Here is a 5524-nt window from a genome sequence, read left to right on the forward strand (position 1 = left end):
GACCCGTATGCTGAACAACGTACACTCTTTTAATGTCCAGGTCTGCTTTTTTATTAAGATGTGTATATTAGAGTCTGGAAGGAGTTCCTGTCACATACACCATTAAGTGCAGTGCAGATGAATCTGAGCACATCTGGAGCCTCTAGTAATTTGGGTCATGAAGAAAGTTAGCTGGTGTGAAATAACATCCACTTAAAATATCTTGGTATAATCCTTCCAAAGTGCTTGACTTGATCTCTGGATTTTTTAGAATTAAATCCAGATTCTGCTTTGAACTATAGATAAATTACTTTTATTGAAACCTGTCTATTTTTGTTAAATTAACAACAGGAAGACAAGATGATGTGGAAAGGTCATTCAGGAATTACATCCTGCGATATAGGAAGGAAATCCAAGCCTGGTGAGACTAACATTCCTACATTAAGGCTGGATGGTTAAAGGACTAGAACAGGCCTGTGAGAAATACCACTTTGTACATGCCTCAGAATGTTCTAAAGCCGTGATTCCCAATCTTTTCACTAGTGTAGTCCCCAATAATCCTCCTGAAACCATTCATGAACCCCCATCACAGCCAATTCTATTGTCTATGATCATTTTTATTTCTCTTTCGTTTCCACAGACCCCCCTGAAATATCCTCACAGACCTCCAGAGATCCGTGGACTCCAGACTGGGAACCACTGTTCCTAGAGAAACTGATTTGAGGCCAGAAGGGCCAACTGTGATCAGCCTGTCAGCCCTCTTGTAGATATTACACAGTTCCCAGTTGTGCTCCTAATTTCTGCTTGAATTACAGCATTTCTGGTTTTGGTTGCAGTGTGTTTATCCACCTGGAGTCTAAGAATAAAAGTAGTGTGTTAGTCTGCAACCTTCCAGCAAACAAGTTTTCATCTTAAAATCTCTGCATATGTATCAGGAACACCACGGCTGTGTCTGCACTTGCATTCCTCTTTCGAAAGAGGGAAATCAAAAATGCAAATAAAGTGCAGATTTGCATGTCTGGCCCCTCGTTTGCATATTCATATTTTGAAAGAAGAAAACCAGTGTAGACACTGCTCTTTCAAAAGTACACCCCATCTTCGAAAGAATCCTTCTTCCCTTTTTTTGTGGGAAGAAGGATTCTTTCAAAGATGGGGTTTACTTTTGAAAAAGTAGTGTCTACACTGGTTTTCTTCTTTCAAAAGAAGCTCTTTCAAAACAAGAATATGCAAATGAGGTGTCAGATATGCAAATCTGCACCTCATTTGCATTTCAATTTCCCTCATTTGCGTGCCTCTTTCGAAAGAGGACTGCAAGTGTAGACATAGCCCACCTGTTTCCTTTTCTGAGGCCAAGAGCAGAACCCAGAGAGATGCACTGAATGTAGGCAAATAGCTCCACACAGACATGTCAACGCAATTATTTTAAAGGGTGAGAGTTAAGGAACCAAATTAGTATTTACGCTGAAGCCCATCTGGAGTGATGAATGACTGCAGGAAAGCACATTTACATGATGGTCCTCGACATCCATTTCTAATTTCTATGGAAAATGTCTACTACTGTTGATATAACGGCTTTACTGTTACTTTTGATGCACATCTTAGTGTTGCTCAGCAACAAATGAAGTGCATAAAGCTTTTTAGTGCAACTTGATAATGACACTAAATCTTGGCCTGTTCTACTGACATTAATATTAATGATGCAGGATATTAATGGCATTTCAGTTGTGGATGATACAGAATTTTGCCTGGGACAGCCGGGTTCTTGTAAGTAGTTCTTTCTCTGTTCAGATTTTCGTAGGTCAAATGACTAAGGAAGTTTCAGAGCTTATCACGTTACTCAGATCTGCTGCTGGAGCAGCACTTTACATGTTGCATGAGGAGTAAAATGCAAGATGGCCTTGTATACAGAATGAGGTTGTACAATAAATAGCGGCAGTTAGTAAAATCTTTACATTTGAGCCTCCAAATGACAAATGGCCCGTTTTTGTTCCCCTGGAATCCATCATGATTGGCCTCCCTGGTTATAACGCCCATTACTGGTCAGGGAGGGTAGCACTGGGAGGACTTCAATATGCTCTCTAGCTGGACAAAGGAGGGCCATCCCTAGGTGGGATGTGTGTCCTTGGGCAAATCACCTGAGGTCTCCCTCAACATTTTTCTACAGGCCAGAAGGCCCTGATCCACCTCTATCAGCTTGCAGACTTCCCCATCCTGCTTAAATAGGAACCAGCAGTGCTCTTCTTTCCTAGGGCAACTAATTCCCACCCCTCTAACAAAGCAAACCTCCCAGTCCCCGATCCCAGACCTCTAGAGGAGGGACCTACGCACAGCAATACACAGTACATCTCCCTCCCAGTATATTCCCCCAACTCCACTGCTCCTTGCCCAGGAAACCGTCACATGCCTAATTCCCCCCTTATCCCACCAACACATTCTCATCAGATTGCAACCACCCCGACTCACAAATCATAGCACCCTCCAGGAGGCATCTATTGAAAACCCCCTTTTGTCTAATGGGGTGGTGCTTGACTTATCCTGAGTTATGTTAACTGCCAGTGGCATCCATGCACACCAGCTGTCTCCATCCAGACAATGAGGTCTGCCTGCACTTCGTCCAGATATTTAGTGCCTTGCTGTCTGTAGTAGGGAAAAGGGAACAGGTTTGGGGGAGCAGCCTGTCAATTGGGGGTCCCTTTATCAAATGTCCTCAAATTTGGATCACTGGTGACTCTACATTCCCAGAAGGCACATTTCCAAGCAATTCAACTTATCTATTTGGGTGTTACAAATAACAAGCAGTCCTGTGATGCCTTAGAGACCAACAAATTCATTGGATCATGAGCTTTGTTGGGTAAAACCAGCAACAGTGCCGGATCCCCACTGTGGGGGAAAGAGCCCTGAGCTTCAGGGGCTGGATCAAAGTAAGCTGCACTCCTCACCCTCTTTCCCACAGGATTTCCTGCCTCTCGGGTAGAGGGTTCCACCACAAGAAAAAGGAAGTCTGGAGAGGAATGGTCATAAGAAAATAAGAACGGCCATACTGGGTCAGACCATGCAGTGGCCAGTGCCAGGTGCCCTAGAGTGGGTGGACTGAAGACAATGATCAAGCGATTTGTCTCCTGCCATCCATCTCCAGCCTCTGACAATCAGAGGCCAGGGACACCATTCCTACACTTGGCTAATAGACTTTTATGGACCTAACCTCCATGAATTTATCTAGCTCTTTCTTAAATTCTGTTATAGTCCTAGCCTTCACAGTCTCCTCTGGGAAGGAGTTCCACAGGTTAACTATACGCTGAGTGTCATGAGATGGAGAGAGGCCATTTTCAGTGGTGACGGATGACAGACGAAGATCAATGGTTTCAAGCTGCAGTAGGGGTGGTCTAGGTTGGATATGAGGAAAAGCTTATTTCCTAGGAGAGCGGTGAAGCACTGGATGCATTATCTATGGAGACGGTGGACTCTTCATCCATAGAGGCTTTAAGTTTTGGCATGACAAAGCCCTGGCTATGATGATTTAGTTGGGATTGGGACTAGGACCCCACAGCAGCTGACCACAGAGCCTGAGAACCCTAAGATGTAGGCAAGAAAAAGAAGTAAACATTCAGTCTGGAGGGTCTAGGAGTGCATGGGACCAACTCCTGCTGGCACCAGGCTCATCCCAACCTCCTCATGCCTCATGTCCCTGAAGCACAGGTTCCCCTTCCCCAAAGTGTGGAGCATAGGGCAGTTGCTCCAGTCTTTCCTATGGACAGGACAGCTCTGGGCCAAAGGACGCCACAGTTCTGAGCTGCTGACCACAAGGGAAAGGAGCATCACTTTTCAAACACATGCCAACATTTTCACTAAGCCCATTATTTCACCTGGTGAACAAAAGAGACTCTTCAGTCTCTGTGGAATACACGATAGAAGGTGCAACTGGTGATTACCCAGTCTGGCTTCCAGCTTAGCTTAGCTCTTGTTCTCTTGAATAACTAGTTTCAGGACATTTACAAATCTTTGGCTTGGTTCAAGTATTAAAAAGAAACCAGAATATTCCAGTTGCTGCTCAGACTGTTCCCATCTGCAAGTTATTCTGCACCCTGTAGCCTAACGGACATCACTAACACAAGCAGATGGATTATAAGACCTCCTTCTCCAAGATGTGGCTGCTACCCCAGAAGTTAAAGCAGAATCTGCCGGGCTTCAAAATGTCATTAGCTGTCATGTGATGAGGACCAGCCTCAAGAGACGACAAACACTTCTGCATATCTTACAGATCCTGCAATCAGAGGTAATGGAGACACATATGTACCAACCAACCCACTCCAAGAGACAAACAAGTGGTTCTCCTTGCTTAATTGCCACACAAAAACAAACAAGGTTAGTAGGATTATGAGAGAATCATAGAATCCTAAGGCTGGAAGAGACATCAGGAAGTCATCGAGTCCAGCCCCCAGAGGCGAAGGGAAGCAGCAGATATCAGATCTTATTTAGCTGGATGTCCACATCTCCCCCAGCTGCGTTTTTAGGAAGTGATCTTCACACACACACAATTCACACTCCAAATCAAGTAGGCTGCTATTTCTGAGTCTGTCCCAGTCCCCGTTTTGCAAGGCCAGACTTAGCAGTCAGAATAAACACCTTCAAGGAAAGACTTATTGAGTTTATGAGCCTGGGTTAAATATGCTAATATCCCTCAATATTTGAGTTCTGTTCATTTTCAGTACCGCTCAATAGGGGATGTTGACCATTTCTTTTACCTTGGAAGTCATCTCTCATTCAAAGCAGATATTGATGCAGAAATCCAACACAGTCTGAGATGCGCCAGTACAGCCTTTGCTCATTTATGGCACAGGGTTTCTGAAGATCACAATACTTGAACAGACACCAAGTTTCTTGTTTATTCTCCCAACGTTGTTGTATGGATCTGAAGCCTGGACAACCTGCAGACATCACTTGAAAATCCTTGAGAAGCATCACCAACGCTGCCTCCACAAATTCTTGAAGATTAAGTGGAAGACAGATGTATCAACATTAGGGTTCCAGAAGATGAAAAGGCCGTCCGTATTGAAACAATGATTATCCATCAGCAACTTTGCAGGACTGGTCACACTGTCTTGATGCCAGATCATCAGCTCCCAAAACAGGTCCTGTTCTCTCTGCTGAAAAAAGGGCACTGTAATGTGGGAGGACAATGGAAGTGTTATAAAGACTAGTTGAAGGGTAACTTAAAGAAGTGCAATATTGACATTGACACTTGGGAGATACTCACCCAGGATTGCTCAAAATAGAGATAAGTCCTATGCTCTGGTCCCCTGCATTTTGAACTTGCCTGTTGACAAACTGAGGCAGACAAGAGGCACAGGAGGAAGGAGAGACTGGCTTTCAGTCATGGTCAATGGCCTCCTGCTGCACTTGGAAACATCTGTCCTCACCATAATAGAACTTGTGGTTCAAGGATATGCCTTATCAGCCACCTGAGAATCCACAACTCCCATGGAAGATGATCACCATCACTCATCCCACCCAGGCATAGCAACAGGATCCCACCAATCAGTGCCGC

The sequence above is a fragment of the Carettochelys insculpta genome, chromosome 14, assembly GCF_033958435.1.
Source record: "Carettochelys insculpta isolate YL-2023 chromosome 14, ASM3395843v1, whole genome shotgun sequence".
NCBI lineage: Eukaryota > Metazoa > Chordata > Testudines > Carettochelyidae > Carettochelys > Carettochelys insculpta.